The 17327-nt window shown below is 41.5% G+C and overlaps 1 pseudogene; it reads left to right on the top strand.

The window, feature by feature from the left end:
• Positions 1–6106: 6106 nt before the first annotated feature.
• LOC128923372 (large subunit ribosomal RNA) lies at positions 6107–13975 on the top strand (annotated as a pseudogene).
• Positions 13976–17327: the final 3352 nt, after the last annotated feature.

Below are 17327 nucleotides of genomic sequence, written 5' to 3'. Positions count from 1 at the left end.
TAAGACTATGTTAAATTAGTTGCTTATTCTTTTAGGCAATTAATAGAATTTAAGCACTGGATTGTATTTTTCAATCCATAATATTAATAGCATAAAAAGAAATATAGAAAATATATTCTTGAACACCTCATATTTGAACGAAATTTTATAATAAACTAGACTTCTCTACGCAAAAAATTTATTGCTTAAAAGATTTGATTTCTTAACACAATAATGAAAAATAAAAGCAATATTCAATTTAATACAATTGCATACACAACATTTTTTGTTTTATTTTGTGGCGCATAAATAAACAAATTTTTGGTGGCTCCAACTCTCGAACATGCAACGTACAGTTGACCGTGAGAAAAGCAAGCTTCCTCTAAATTAACTCCACACACCTGGAGCGTTTGCCCTTGGGCTTTGTTGACGGTCATAGCAAAAGATAGCCGAACAGGAAATAGAAGAGGTTTAAATTCGAATGGCATGTCCGTTGGTATTAATGGGATGCGCGGTATTAGTACAATTTTGCTTTGCCAGTGAGAATTGTTGCTTGAATTAAATTTGGCATCAATTTCTTCACTGAAAGTCTCGTCCCATTAGAAAGTTTCGGTGCATTAAGATTTCGAAGAAGTATAATCGATGAACCAACTTTCAAATTCACATATGCGGTGGCATGCCTGGTGGTTCCAAAGAATTTAAAAATTCAACCGGATAAATGACTACGTCTTCATCATTCATAGCAGTATCAATGGATTTATACGTTTCCGAATTACCTGGTAATTTTTCCTGGATGTGGAAATTGATTTCATTGACATTGACATTTTTTGGTGCTAAAATTGCACGTTCTCGTAACCAATCATGGTTATTATAATTTTGAGCAATATTTGGAAAAACGCGATCAATGAGTTCTTCTTTTGATGATACAATTATTGAAAATTATTCGGTAACGTGATAAAGCAATTTTGATCACTTGCCATTTTTCCATCGCCAATCTTCAGCAATTGCTTTGAAAACTCACGTGCTGAAGAATCATTTTGAAAACGCACACGCATATTGGTCGTCAACGAAAGCATTTGTACGTGTGCCCACAAAAATGAACATTTCAAACATGCATTAATTTCATCAGCTGGTGTTGATCTCGGAATAACAGGCAACGTTTGACGAAAATCACCAGATAACAATATTAATGCACCGCCAAACAGCTGTAAACTCCGTCTCAAATCTTGTAATGTTGGATTTAAGGCTTCCAAAGATTTTTTATGGGCCATTGGACATTCGTCCCATAAAATAATGGATGTTTGTTTCCAGAACTCCTTGAAATATTGCATGTTGGTGTTTCAATTGCTTGCATGTTCAATGGCAATTTCAAGGCGGAATGTGCTGTGCGGCCGCCATGAAGTAATGTAGCTGCAATTCCGGAAGAAGCAAGTGCCAATGCGATTTTTTGTTCCGACCGAATCGTTGCCAGTATTAATGAAATCAAAAATGTTTTTCCAGTGCCGCCAGGTGCATCCAAAAAATATAATCCACCAGTGTTGTCATTGACAGTTTGCATCACTGTGTCATATACATATTTTTGTTGATCATTTAATTGTGGAGTATACGTTTGTACGAACGCACGCAATTCATTACGATCGAATTGCAGTTCGCGTTGCAATTCTCGTTCAAATAAATCATGCATTGGACGATTTGGTGGAGTCAATTCTAATTGCCCTAATGCCTTATTTGCAATCGTAAAGCACAAATCTTCCATCATTATCAAGGCTTCATTATACATTTCCAATGTCAGCAGCAATGCAGGATCATTGGAACGATGTCGAAGTCGAATCAAAATGTCTTCAGCCATGAACTCTTTGTATTTATTCCACAATTCCAGTGGATTTGATGGAAAACATGTTGATATTATGATCGCAAATAACATACGAATTTGAATTGGTGGAGAAACAATTGATGCATCACGAAGCGTAGCATCCCAATGCGTATCATCTTCCAGCAAATGCAAGTGTTGACATGCTTCACGGTATGTTGCGCACAATTGACCATTAACAGTTCGTAAATGTTGGAATGATTGAGGTCCAAGTATGTTCACCAACAAAAGTCGCAAGTAAAAACATTCAACATTAGCTGGACTAACTGTACAAATGCGTCCCAAAGCATCTGTTCGAAAAATACCTGGATAACCATCAATAGGTGTGCCTTGTTTGCGACGTTGAAATTTTTTTGTTGATGCATTCCATGTGAAATAGTGAGGCACTTCCGAATATAGCAAAGTCCTGGAAAATTCATCAGTTTCACATAACTGGAAATAAGCTGTCAGTGTAGTTACTGGTGGCTCTACTACTCTTTGTTCGGCATTTGCAGCAGTGTAGTAAACACGTTGGCCGTTTTCAAGATGAACTGCCAAATGTACAACAACCGGATGTCTGTCATGAATTGGAAACGATAAAATACGCCATACAGCCTCATTCTTACTAATATAGCGCCCCATTTGGTACTGCAAAATTTCGTTATGATTATTCTCAGGAGCCACTCCAAAAACAGCCATATCGCTGCCCTTATTCACATACTTGCAAATATATTTGATTGATTTTACAGAATTGCAATATTCTACGTTGATGTGAGCGTTGAACATTTTTGACAGCATCGGTGAGTACGGAACTATCCACCGGTTATCGATTTCAACATCTTGATTTTTAATTTTAATTACAGTTAATTTTCCGTTGTCTTCAGTTGATCGTCGACGATACTGTGATATCCATCATCTCCTGTAATTGTTTCAGCAATCAATTGCTTTGGAAAACGTTTCGAACATTTACCATCAATCATACAAAGTGAATTTCGATTAATATCACCACAGGGACCGTGAATCATATTTTTCGTGACAACTTCGAATAATCCTGAGTCGATGGTTTGATCTGGAATTTCGGCCGATATGATGGTATCAATCATATCAGGGGTTATTTTGTTTACGCACCAAATCAAAATATGTGCGTGAGGTAAGCCTCTTTTTTGCCACTCTATGGTATACATAAAGCACCGCACTTCTCCAAATACACGGAGTTTGACAATCAGATCCATTAATTTTTTCAATTTTTGATGGAATACACGGGCAGTTATGTCATGCCGATCTTTTGGCACCTGACCATCAAGTAAACAATCAGACACATCGACCCACTTCGGGTTGCACGTAAATGTTATGAATAGATCCGGTCGTCCATAATTTCGTACATATGTCATCGCATCTTGCGTATATTCATGCATATGAGGTGGGCTACCAACATATGATGATGGTAAAATTGTTAAACGGTCGATATCATTCACATTTACATCATTGATTATTGCGTCACGCAAATGTATGTATTCCTCTGATCTTAATCGGGCTTGATTGTAACGGATGAAATTTAATTGCTCACTTTAAATTTTGGCGTACATATCGACGCTATATTGATGCGAAAGTTGATTGCATCGCAAAATAAAATTTGTTTCTTGAGGGCGAATCATCAATCGGTACGAATAAAAATTCATCGCACTGACTTTTTTTGTTGATTCTTGACCTGTATTGCAAAAATTAATTAGCGAATGAAAATGAGATATAAATCATATTTAGCACATTCGCGTAAATTGCGGGAATTCCCGTCATTCATGTTTACTTCAATAAAACAATTGCGGGAATTCCCGCGCTATTTGAATAGGGCTTTTCTACCGTCAAAAATGGTTCACTTCTTATCACTGCACATTTTTAGTGTTGGTAAAGTCGTGAACTACCATCCCTGACAGGCCAACCGCAATTCAAACAAATTTAATTTGGGGAATCCCCATTCAAAGTTAACGTGCCAGTAATTTGTGGTTTGTTGAGGGGAAGTTTCAATAAAACAAAATGCGGGAAATCCCGACAAAAGTGCATAGGAAATTCATGTGGTAATGGCGGGAATTCCCTAATTTGTTCAGACTATTTAAAAAAATTAACCTGTAGAAAAAAAGCGGGAATTCCCGCTCTTCAATTTTGTATGGAAAAATTAAGTGATTATCTGGCAGCCACCCGCTAAATTCAAATGAACGCGAACGTGTTAAACAAAATAAAATGTATATGTACCAGTTGTTGGATTTATCATTGGTATGTTGATGTGATAGCCATCGTCCCCTCTCCAAAACAAAATGGGGTATTGCAATGCATCATAACAGCGATGGAGTTCTGAAATAAGTTGTAAATTCTCATTTCTACGATACAAAACAATGTCTCGTGACTGAAACTGTTCGCCAACCACAACAATGGCTACTTCATCAATCGTTGGTGCATTGAATCGTCTGGTGTGCTCCCCAATTGGTGTTTTATCGGCTTTTATTATGATTTTGTGGCCATCGGAGGGCATCCGTTCCAGTGCCACTTCAAAAAATATCACCAATTCATTGTGTTGATGAAAAAATGTTTGCAATTCATTCACGATTGATCTTCTCGCATTCATCGAAATTGCACAGCGCTTATTTAATTCACGATTCTCCTTCATCAATGAAATATATTTGCAAAAATTTATGATCACCATCTGGTAATGGTAGCAAAGACCCAGCTCTATGGTATATTTGACCTTGAATCTGTAACGGTCGAGAAATATATGTAGATGATAACGGATCATAATTTCTAAAAACATCGAACACAGGGACGGCACATAAATTAAAAATGATATTGCTAATTCCACATGAAGAAATCACCTTAAACGTCGGCATAAATCCATCTTTTATAATATTTGTAGCTCCAAAAGATGTCATTTGAAAGCATGAATTGTATTTTTGAATATTTAAGAGGAAATGCTTTGATGTTGGCGAATTACCAAAAACCAATGAATGCAAAAGTTCTGGCGGAAGTTCTAGCACCGGTAATTTGACTTTCCCACCAGCACAACACAGGCGTTTCGTTTATGAATTTAAATGCTTTGAAATTTATACATTCTGTATTCATCTGGCCAATGTAGGCATACATGCTGTAATCAATGGTGGCATCGTAATTGAAAGCCGCGTGTTCCATTTGACGTATATCATAAACGGACGTACGCCCACGACGGTTTCTTGGTGCTTCACTATTATCCAAGTAAGTTCTCCGTCTGTGTCGTTGTGTTTCCATTTCATTTCGTCGAACACGATCTTCTTCACTTTATGATCTTCGATTTAACGCTGTAGCATTTGATTGACGTGATCGTCTGCCAATCGTCTTGAACGTGGCATTCTTTCAGTACAGTGTATAACTAATTGAATGTAAAAGCAATACATTGAAAATTATTTCTAGAAAATTTATACATTTAATTCAAACTTCAATGTGTGTGCGTGGAAATATGAATTCACTTACACTCACACTGGACATAACCTCAATTGTGCAAATAAAGAAAACACTCACCGGAAAATGAGATCAAATTAAAATTGTGAAAATTAAGTAACGCTGGCAATTGAACTATATATATAAAAATGAAGCAATTAAAATACAATTAAAAAAGAAACACATGGTTAACACTCACCAAAAGTATGTTTGTTCAAAATGAGAGCAAGATATAAAAGAACTCAAAGCACATAAGAAAACTGTCAACTGAATTCCAATGACAGCAAATTAATATTCTGTTCGCAATGAGAGCACGATGGAAAATTGATAAATCGTATTGAAAATACTTGATTTTGGTACAGTGTATTTACTCACAAAAAATGTCAAACTCAGGAACGGCTGCACCGATTCCAAACAAACTTCACACAAACCACCTCCTTATAGGTAGGAACGAACTCTAAAATTTTTGTGTCAATCGATTCGGCGGTTCTTGAGTTATAAGATTACCAAGGAAATGTAACTTCTTTGTATATATATAGATAACAATCTTAGTATTCCCAAAAAGAATAAAATTTCAATATTATTTCAAATAATATATACATTTAGAGGAACGTCTAGCATAAAATATTATTTTATTCTAGGATTGCCTTAAATGTAAAAAAGCAAGAAAATAATATTGTTGTTATAATGAAGTAGTACCCGGGATGAAAAGATTGAATATTTATTATTAAGAAAATTATTGGTGTTAAGAAATAATTATGTATGTTTCTTTAAAATAGCAAAAAGATAAAATATAAAATAAATATAAATATTTTTATACAACATCAACTCATATGGGACTACCCCCTGAATTTAAGCATATTAATGAGGGGAGGAAAAGAAACTAACAAGGATTTTCTTAGTAGCGGCGAGCGAAAAGAAAATAGTTCAGCACTAAGTCACTTTGTCTATATGGCAAATGTGAGATGCAGTGTATGGAATATCTTAATATCTAGTATGAGAAATTAACGATTTAAGTCCTTCTTAAATGAGGCCATTTACCCATAGAGGGTGCCAGGCCCGTATAACGTTAATGATTATTAGAAAGATATTTCCAAAGAGTCGTATTGCTTGATAGTGCAGCACTAAGTGGGTGGTAAACTCCATCTAAAACTAAATATAACCATGAGACCGATAGTAAACAAGTACCGTGAGGGAAAGTTGAAAAGAACTCTGAATAGAGAGTTAAATAGTACGTGAAACTGCTTAGAGGTTAAGCCCGATGAGCCTGAATATCCATTATGAAAAATTCATCATTATAACTGTGATATTTATAATATTATAGTAATAGTGTGCATTTTTTTCATATAAGGACATTGTAATCTATTAACATAATAAAATATTTATCAAAAGATCATTGGTGTTAAGTTTATTCAAATTAATTTGCTTTTAGCTTATTAACATAGAATAAATACTGATGATTTGATAAAGTGTTGATAGATTTTACATATATAATGCTTAAATTCTTTTGAATTTTACAATAATATTATTATCATTGATTTTAATATTAATTGTATGCATTTATATGATTAACAATGCGAAAGATTCAGGATACCTTCGGGACCCGTCTTGCAACACGGACCAAGGAGTCTAACATATGTGCAAGTCATTGGGTTATATTAAACCTAATGACGAAATTAACTTAACTTTTATATAATGGGATTAATTTTTAGTGAAATATTTTACTATTAATTCAATCCCGGGGCGTTCCATATAGTTATGTATAATGATAATTTATTATTATTTATACATCTAACTGGAGCGTACCTTGAGCATATATGCTGTGACCCGAAAGATGGTGAACTATACTTGATCAGGTTGAAGTCAGGGGAAACCCTGATGGAAGACCGAAACAGTTCTGACGTGCAAATCGATTGTCAGAATTGAGTATAGGGGCGAAAGACCAATCGAACCATCTAGTAGCTGGTTCCCTCCGAAGTTTCCCCTCAGGATAGCTGGTGCATTTAAATATTATGTAAAATAATCTTATCTGGTAAAGCGAATGATTAGAGGCCTTAGGGTCGAAACGACCTTAACCTATTCTCAAACTTTAAATGGGTAAGAACCTCACCTTTCTTGATATGAAGGTTGAGGTTATGATATAATGTGCCCAGTGGGCCACTTTTGGTAAGCAGAACTGGCGCTGTGGGATGAACCAAACGTAATGTTACGGTGCCCAAATTAACAACTCATGCAGATACCATGAAAGGCGTTGGTTGCTTAAAACAGCAGGACGGTGGACATGGAAGTCGTATTCCGCTAAGGAGTGTGTAACAACTCATCTGCCGAAGCAACTAGCCCTTAAAATGGATGGCGCTTAAGTTGTATACCTATACATTACCGCTAAAGTACATGATTTATAATACAATTTCGGTTGGATTATAAATTTTGAAACTTTAGTGAGTAGGAGGGTGCAATGGGGTGCTTAGAAGTGTTTGGCGTAAGCCTGCATGGAGCCGCCATTGGTACAGATCTTGGTGGTAGTAGCAAATAATCGAATGAGGCCTTGGAGGACTGAAGTGGAGAAGGGTTTCGTGTGAACAGTGGTTGATCACGAGTTAGTCGGTCCTAAGTTCAAGGCGAAAGCCGAAAATTTTAAAAGTTTTAATGAATTGTTGAGAATATATTATGTTTTCTTCATAGTAATTAAACACTTGAATAATTTTGAACGAAAGGGAATACAGTTCCAATTCCGTAACCTGTTGAGTATCCGTTTGTTATTAAAAATGGGCCTTGTGCTCATCCTGGCAACAGGAACGACCATAAAGAAGCCGTCGAGAGGTATTGGAAGAGTTTTCTTTTCTGTTTTATAGTCGTACTACCATGGAAGTCTTTCGAAGAGAGATATGGTAGATGGACTAGAAGAGCATGACATTTACTGTTGTGTCGATATTTTCTCCTCGGACCTTGAAAATTTATGGTGGGGTTACGCAAACTTCTCAACAGGCCGTACCAATATCCGCAGCTGGTCTCCAAGGTGAAGAGTCTCTAGTCGATAGAATAATGTAGGTAAGGGAAGTCGGCAAATTAGATCCGTAACTTCGGGATAAGGATTGGCTCTGAAGATTGAGATAGTCGGGCTTGATTGGGAAGCAATACCATGGTTTATGTACTCGTTCTGGGTAAATAGAGAATTTCGGTTCTTGTTCCCCGGATAGTAGTTACGTAGCCAATTGTGGAACTTTCTTGCTAAAATTTTATAATAATTATATCGCAAGATATATATTCTTATTTAATTATAACGATTATCAATTAACAATCAATTCAGAACTGGCACGGTCTTGGGGAATCCGACTGTCTAATTAAAACAAAGCATTGTGATGGCCCTAACGGGTGTTGACACAATGTGATTTCTGCCCAGTGCTCCGAATGTCAAAGTGAAGAAATTCAAGTAAGCGCGGGTAAACGGCAGGAGTAACTATGACTCTCTTAAGGTAGACAAATGCCTCGTCATCTAATTAGTGACGCGCATGAATGGATTAACGAGATTCCTACTGTCCCTATCTACTCCTTTTGGAGGCGGGAAGGTGCTACATAAAGTGGTTCTCCTTCAGGGTTCGACCGGATAGCCCAGTTGCTGGCTGCTTCCGGTGTATGGGTTTTGACCATAGAGTGGCTGAGTGTAGGGCCAAATCAGAGGTTTGTAGGCGGTGCGGTCAAGAAGGACATAGAGTTGCCGTTTGTGGCAATGCCCCCCATTGTCGCAACTGTGCATTTAAGGGTAGGCCAGCTGGGCATCTTATGATGTCAGCTGTCTGCCCGATTTACTGTGGCGTTGTTGAGCGTGCCCTCTCCAGACACTGATGGGGGGATTTTTCAGCTTAATTGTCAGGGATCGTATGCCATTATGTGTGAGTTGGGGGGTTGTATGATTAAGGGGGGGTGTGGCATTGCCTTACTTCGGGAGCCTTACGCCACCAATGGTGTGGTTCGGGGTCTTCCTGGAGGTTTTAGGGTCTTTACGGACCTTGGGGTTAATGCTGCAATAGTTGTGAATGATTCCGGCTATGATTGTGTAGTCTTGGATTCGTCACAACAGGGGGTGTGTGTGTCTATAGAGGGGGAGTTCGGTAGAATGATTGTCGCTAGTTTGTATTACAAATTTAGCGAGCCCCTAGAGCCCTACCTGGGCTATATGGATAAATTACTACTTCTGGCGAGTGGTAGCCCATTAGTCCTAGGGTTGGATGCGAATGCCTCGTCCTCGATGTGGTTTAGTAAGGTATCCAGACATTCGTCTGGATATCAAAGCCACGTTCGAGGCGAGGTAATGAATGAATGGGTGTTGGCTAAGGGCCTTCACATTCTGAATGAGCAGAGTGATATGTATACGTTTGAAGGGCCTAGGGGTGTGAGTGATATTGAAGTGACGCTTATGAATGAGGCAGCAAGTAGAGTGTTTGATTTTATGTGGGAGGTTAGAGGAGGGTGGGGTCTGAGTGATCATAATTTGATCCAAATTGTGGTTGCTCCTCGTTCCCCTCCTTTGGTGTGTGTGAGTCCATTGCGGCGATGGCGTACCTCTGGTATTGACTGGAACCGATATGGACAGAGTGTAAGGGAAGCGGTGTTAGAAATACCGCTTAGAGTGTTTGAAGATCTGGAGGTGGATGAGCAAATTGCTCGGCTGTGTGAGTTGGTGTGGGGTGTGAATGACAGATTGTTCAGGAAGTGTGGAAGTTTTAGGGTTAAAAAAATTAAGTGGTGGACGCATGAGTTAACCTTGAAGAGGAGGACTGTCCGGCGGTTGAGACGAAATTTTCAACGTGCTCGGCGGTTCAATTCTTATAGGCTATCCCAGATTAGGTATGATTTTAGTTGTGCGATGAATGAATATAAAGATATGATTGTGAAAATTAAAGAAGAAGAGTGGAGGAGTTTTGTGAATGACAATAGGGATGACCCCTGGGGTCAGGTCTATAAGATCTGCAGGGGTCGTAAGAGGGAGGATATCACCTCTCTTCGTGTTGGTGACACTGTGTTATTAACGTGGAGAGAGTGTGCTGGGGTTCTGTTAGGAGCGTTCTTTCCCAGGGCTGAGGTTCAGGCACCCCATGCACTTGAGGTACCTGTTCCTCCATTAGATGATGGGGAGCTGGGATATGCCTTTGGCCTGGTCAGGTCTAAACGGTCTCCAGGTTTTGATGGTCTGAACGGAGAGATGTGCAAATGCTTGTGGAAGTTCATTCCGGAATACTTGGAGGTCATTTATGATAAGTGCATTTGTGAGGGATATTTTCCACGTGAGTGGAAAAGTGCCAGGGTTGTACCTCTCCTGAAGTCTCCTGATAAGATCAGGAGTGAACCTCGTTCTTATCGGGGCATCAGTCTCCTTCCAGTGCTTGGAAAAGTGCTGGAAAGAGTTATGGTGGAACGGCTTCAGGAGCTAACGCGGGACTTGAGGTCGAATAGGCAGTATGGGTTCAGGAAAGGACGCAGTGTAGAAGATGCCTGGATGTATGTTCAGAATGCTGTGAGGGAGAATACCAACAAATATGTCCTTAGCATATTTGTTGACTTCAAGGGGGCGTTTGATTACCTAATCTGGGATCGAGTGATTCAACGGCTAGAGGAACTTAACTGTTCGGAAATTAGTCTCTGGCGGAGCTTCTTTTCGGACAGGAAAGCCTCTATCGTTGGTATGAATGGGAGTGTGGAGATTGGAGTGGTTCGTGGCTGCCCGCAGGGATCCATCTGTGGTCCATATATTTGGAACCTCATGATGGACTCATTGCTTGGACAGCTCGAACCACTCTGCAGGTGTTGTGCGTATGCGGATGACCTACTTCTTTTGGTCGAAGGCTGTTCGAGGTCTGAGATTAAAAGGGTAGGAGGGCAATTGTTGGAGATTGCTCATAATTGGGGTGTGGGTGTGGGGGTTGACATATCGATGGATAAAACGGTGACAATGCTCTTAAAGGATAGACTGTCACCGGGGCGTCCACCGGTTGTCCGTGTGAATGGGGTCAGCATCAGGTATGTGACGCAAGTCAAATATCTGGGGTTGACCATGAGTGAAAGAATGTGTTTTACTCCACACTTAGTGAATGTGAAGCGGCGGCTGCAGGCGATTTTTGGTAGTGTCAGGCGCGTTTTACGGAGTGATTGGGGTCTCGGGCGTCGTGCTGTTCGCCCCATATATCGAGGTTTGTTTGTGGCCTGTGCCACTTATGGATCTCCTATATGGTGGAAGGTGGCTACGATGGTTTCGGGTCGTCGAAAACTTCTTTCTATACAGCGTTGCATGATGCTTGCCTGTTTGCCTGTATGTCGCACCGTTTCAACGGATGCGTTGCAGGTTTTATTGGGTGTGCCCCCTCTTGACCTGATTGTTTTACAGCGTGCTGTTTCTTTCAGGTTGAGGAGGGGTTTGAGTGTGTTATTGCTGCGGAATGAATGGATTTCTGACGATGATGTGGAGAGGTTGGGATATCTAGGAAGCAAGAGGCTTCTAGATGACAGGGTTAGGAGTAGGTATCAAGACCGTTGGGATAATAGTCCTTACGGTCGTGTGACTTATGAGTACATTCGGGATGTTGGGTTTGTTGGGGAAAACCCAGATTTCAGATTCTGTCTGAGTCTGGGTTTCCTATTTACGGGGCATGGGCCTTTGAATGCTTTTTCGCATCAGAGGCACCTCTCTGATGGAATGGAATGTATGTGTGGGGCGCGTGTTGAGGATTGGGTGCATGTTATTGCTGAATGCCCGATGTACTCGGACATTAGGGACCTTGGGGGTATGGGGATTAGTTGGACTGATGGACGGTTAGATGTTAGTGGTGTGATCTCCACTAGTTGGGATGCCGAACGATTAGAATTATTTGGTGTGTTTGCGCGTGAGGTGTTTAAGCGGCGAAGACAATTAGCTGGAAACTAAGTATAGTTTCTTTGTGTGAATGGTGTGTGTATTGTGTGTGTATTGGATGAGAGAATGGGGTCCAACCCCTGGTCACCAGTACAGAGCAGTATGGAAGCTCAACTGGTAGTAGTTTTTTGGCTACGAGGTCTGACCGGAGACTTAATTCTGGTACCACGGGGAGTAGGAGCCTTTGGAGTTCGCTCCAACCTACTCGTGCGGACTGGCCCCTCGGGGAGTATCGTGGTGGTTGTGGCTTAATACCCGAATGCGGGGAGAGTGATATTTGTCACTCAATGTGGAGTTGCATTGCAACCGGGTGCCGGACCCAAAGTACGGCAGAGGTTTTAGATAGGCCTCGAACCCCACCAAGGTGGTTAGTGTGTCCATTCCACACGCCAATAGGTACTGAATAATGCATTGCATTTTTCGGGGCGCTGATCATCGCATTGATTTGATCCGCTGTGCTTTTGAGCACCGTGAGGTTAGGCCGTCATCGGCAGGAACTCACGTTAATATTGGCTTTAGATGTCCCTATCTACTGTCTAGCGAAACCACAGCCAAGGGAACGGGCTTGGAATAATTAACGGGGAAAGAGACCCTGTTGAGCTTGACTCTAGTCTGGCAGTGTAAGGAGACATAAGAGGTGTAGCATAAGTGGGAGATATATAATTTCGGTTATGTATCAACAATGAAATACCACTACTCTTATTGTTTCCTTACTTACTTGATTAAGTGGAACGTGTATCATTGCTTAGCCATTATATGGGTATATTTATATATCTTATGGTATTGGGGTTTGATGCAAGCTTCTTGATCAAAGTACCACGAGTTTGTTATATAATTGTAAACATATTTTAATGAAATGATAGCATTTCGGTGTTATTGTTATAATTAAAATTTGGTATAACTCCAACACTCAGGTATGATCCAATTCAAGGACATTGCCAGGTGGGGAGTTTGACTGGGGCGGTACATCTCTCAAATAATAACGGAGGTGTCCCAAGGCCAGCTCAGTGCGGACAGAAACCACACATAGAGCAAAAGGGCAAATGCTGACTTGATCTCGGTGTTCAGTACACACAGAGACAGCAAAAGCTCGGCCTATCGATCCTTTTGGTTTAAAGAGTTTTTAACAAGAGGTGTCAGAAAAGTTACCACAGGGATAACTGGCTTGTGGCGGCCAAGCGTTCATAGCGACGTCGCTTTTTGATCCTTCGATGTCGGCTCTTCCTATCATTGTGAAGCAAAATTCACCAAGCGTTGGATTGTTCACCCATTTAAGGGAACGTGAGCTGGGTTTAGACCGTCGTGAGACAGGTTAGTTTTACCCTACTAATGACAATTGTTATTGCGACAGCATTCCTGCGTAGTACGAGAGGAACCGCAGGTACGGACCAATGGTACAATACTTGTTCGAGCGAACAGTGGTATGATGCTACGTCCGTTGGATTATGCCTGAACGCCTCTAAAGTCGTATCCGTGCTGGACTGCAATGATAAATATGGGGCAATTGCATTGTATGGCTTCTCTAAACCATTTAAAGTTTATAAATTTTATTTATAAACGACAATGGATATATGTGATGCCAGTGTTATTTGTAACATAGCAAATGCGGGAGGATTAAATATCACCTGTATGACGCGCTAGTTACTTATTAAAACATTATTTAATACAATGTCAATGCCTAGAATCAATTGTAAACGACTTTGGTAACTGGCAAGGTGTAGTAAGTGGTAGAGCAGCTGCCATACTGCGATCCACTGAAGCTTATCCTTTGCTTGATGATTCGATCAAACTGTTTATAAATTATTTATATGTATATGGGGGGATGGGGTCATATGTAGAAGTTCACGCAAGTGAGGAAAGTTTCTGATTGCCATTCACTTGGGAGTGGCCAGGAACGATTCTTTTGCATATGACTCAAGCAGCTCACGACTTCCGGTTTTGGACCAAGTATCCCCTGGGTAGCTAACAGACATCCGTTTGGAGGCGAGCTAAAGTGAGAAGGCGAAGCCCGCTTGTGCGGTTGTGCGTAGGGTTTGGGACCCACCACATAAAAAAATCTCCCCAATGAAAACAAACACCGAGCCTCGGATGAGAAACCCCCCTTTTGATGACGACCCCTGCAAACGTACTAAGGATCATGATTTGAGGGCATGCACCTGGAATGTCCGGACTCTTAATTGGGAAGGTGCCTCTGTCCAGCTGGTTGATGTCCTCATACAACTAAAGGCTGACATCACCGCCGTCCAAGAAGTGCGATGGACGGGACAAAGACGGAAGAAGGTGGTCCTTGTGACATCTACTACAGCGGCCATATAAAGGAGCGCAAATTTGGTGTTGGATTTGTGGTGGGAGAGAGACTACGTCGCCGAGTCCTGACATTCACCCCGGTGTATGAACGTCTAGCCACAATCCGCATAAAAGCGAGGTTCTTCAACATATCGCTGATTTGCGCCCACGCCCCAACGGAAGAGAAGGACGATGTGACCAAAGATGCTTTCTATGAGCGCCTAGAACGCACCTATGAGCGCTGCCCCCGCCACGATGTCAAAATCGTGCTTGGCGATTTTAACGCCAGGGTGGGTAAAGAAGGTGTCTTTGGCACAACAGTCGGAAAATTCAGCCTCCATGACGAAACATCGCCAAACGGCCTGAGGCTGATCGACTTCGCTGGGGCCCGAAATATGGTTGTCTGTAGTACCAGATTCCAGCATAAAAAAATTCATCAAGCAACGTGGCTGTCCCCTGATCGAAACACGCGCAACCAAATCGATCACGTTGTGATAGACGGAAGACATGTCTCCAGTGTTTTAGACGTGCGTACGCTCCGAGGACCAAACATTGACTCGGACCATTATCTAGTAGCAGCAAAGATACGCCCTCGCCTCTGTGCAGCAAAGAACGCCCGTCAACAAACACAAGGAAGGTTCGACGTCGAAAAGCTGCAATCACAACCGACAGCCGAACGATTTTCTACTCGACTTCCACTCCTGCTCTTTGAGAGCACTCATCAGCATCTCGATATAAGGGAGCTGTGGAACGGCATCTCAAACTCATTGCATACCGCTGCAGCCGAAACAATTGGTCTCCGGCAACGCCAAAAAACCAGTTGGTACGATGAGAATTGTCGTTCCGCAGTGGAGAGAAAACAGACTGCCTACCTCGCAACGTTGCGATCGACCACAACACGTTCGGGGTGGGATAGATATCGAGAACTGAAGAGGGAAGCGAGACGCATTTGCAGACGTAAAAAGAAAGAGGCCGAAATGCGTGAGTATGAAAAGCTTGAAAAGCTGGCCGACATGGGTAATGCTCGAAAATTTTATGAAAAGATGAGGCGATTAACAGAAGGTTTCAAGACCGGAGCATTATCATGTAGGGACCGAGAAGGTAATCTGGTAACGGATGTCCAGAGCACACTGGGATTATGGAGGGAACACTTCTCCGACCTGCTCAATGGCAGTGAAAGTACAACACCAGGAGATGGCGAACCCGATTCCCCAATCGATGACGATGGAATAGATGTTCCATTACCCGACCATGAAGAAATTCGAATAGCAATTACCCGCTTGAAGAACAACAAAGCGGCGGGGGCCGATGGATTACCGGCCGAGCTATTCAAATACGGCGGCGAAGAACTGATAAGGTGCATGCATCAGCTTCTTTGTAGAATATGGTCGGAAGAAAGCATGCCTGACGATTGGAATCTTAGTGTGCTCTGCCCAATCCATAAGAAGGGAGACCCCACAATCTGCGCCAACTACCGTGGTATAAGTCTCCTCAATATCGCATATAAGGTTTTGTCGAGCGTATTGTGTGAAAGACTAAAGCCCACCGTCAACGAACTGATTGGACCTTATCAGTGTGGCTTTAGACCTGGAAAATCCACAATGGACCAGATATTCACCATGCGCCAAATCTTGGAAAAGACCCGAGAGAGAAGAATCGATACTCACCATCTTTTTATCGATTTTAAAGCTGCCTTCGATAGCACGAAAAGGAGCTGCCTTTATGCCGCGATGTCTGAACTTGGTATCCCTGCAAAACTAATACGGCTATGTAAGCTGACGTTGAGCAACACCAAAAGCTCCGTCAGGATCGGGAAGGACCTCTCCGAGCCGTTCGATACCAAACGAGGCTTCAGACAGGGTGACTAACTATCGTGCGACTTCTCCAATCTATTGCTGGAAAAAATAATACGAGCTGCAGAACTAAATAGAGAGGGTACAATCTTCTACAAGAGTGTACAGCTCCTGACGTATGCCAATGATATTGATATCATCGGAAGCAACAACCGCGCCGTTTGTTCTGCGTTTTCCAGACTAGATAAAGAAGCGAAGCGTATGGGTCTGGTGGTGAATGAGGACAAGACGAAATATCTCCTGTCATCAAACAAACAGTCGGCGCACTCGCGTCTTGGCTCCCACGTCACTGTTGACAGTCATAACTTTAAAGTTGTAGATAATTTCGTTTATCTGGGAACCAGCATTAACAACACCAACAATGTCAGCCTTGAAATCCAACGCAGAATCGCTCTTGCCAACAGGTGCTACTTTGGACTGAGTAGGCAATTGAAAAGTAAAGTCCTCTCTCGACGAACCATAATCAAACTCTATAAGTCGCTCATTATTCCCGTCCTGATGTATGGCGCTGAAGCGTGGACGATGACAACATCCGATGAGACGACTCTTGGGGTTTTCGAGAGAAAGGTTTTGCGCAAGATTTATGGTCCTCTAAACATTGGCAACGGCGAATACCGCAGACGATGGAACGATGAGCTGTACGATTTATACGACGACATTGACATAGTTCAGCGAATAAAAAGACAGCGGCTACGCTGGCTAGGTCATGTTGTACGGATGGAAGAAAACACTCCAGCTCTGAAAGTATTCGATGCAGTACCCGCTGGAGGAAGCCGCGGAAGAGGACGACCTCCACTCCGGTGGAAAGACCAAGTGCAAAGTGACCTGGCTTCACTTGGTGTTTCCAGTTGGCGCCAAAAAGCAAAAAGGAGGAATGAGTGGCGCGCTCTGGTGGATTCGTTTATATATATGTATATATATGTATTTTTTTAATGTATATATATACTAGCTGTTACCCTGTGCGCTTCGCTACACCTAAATCGATTAAAATGTATTT

The sequence above is a fragment of the Zeugodacus cucurbitae genome, chromosome X, assembly GCF_028554725.1.
Source record: "Zeugodacus cucurbitae isolate PBARC_wt_2022May chromosome X, idZeuCucr1.2, whole genome shotgun sequence".
Classification (NCBI taxonomy): Eukaryota; Metazoa; Arthropoda; class Insecta; order Diptera; family Tephritidae; genus Zeugodacus; species Zeugodacus cucurbitae.
This window is presented reverse-complemented; position numbering and strand designations above follow the sequence as displayed.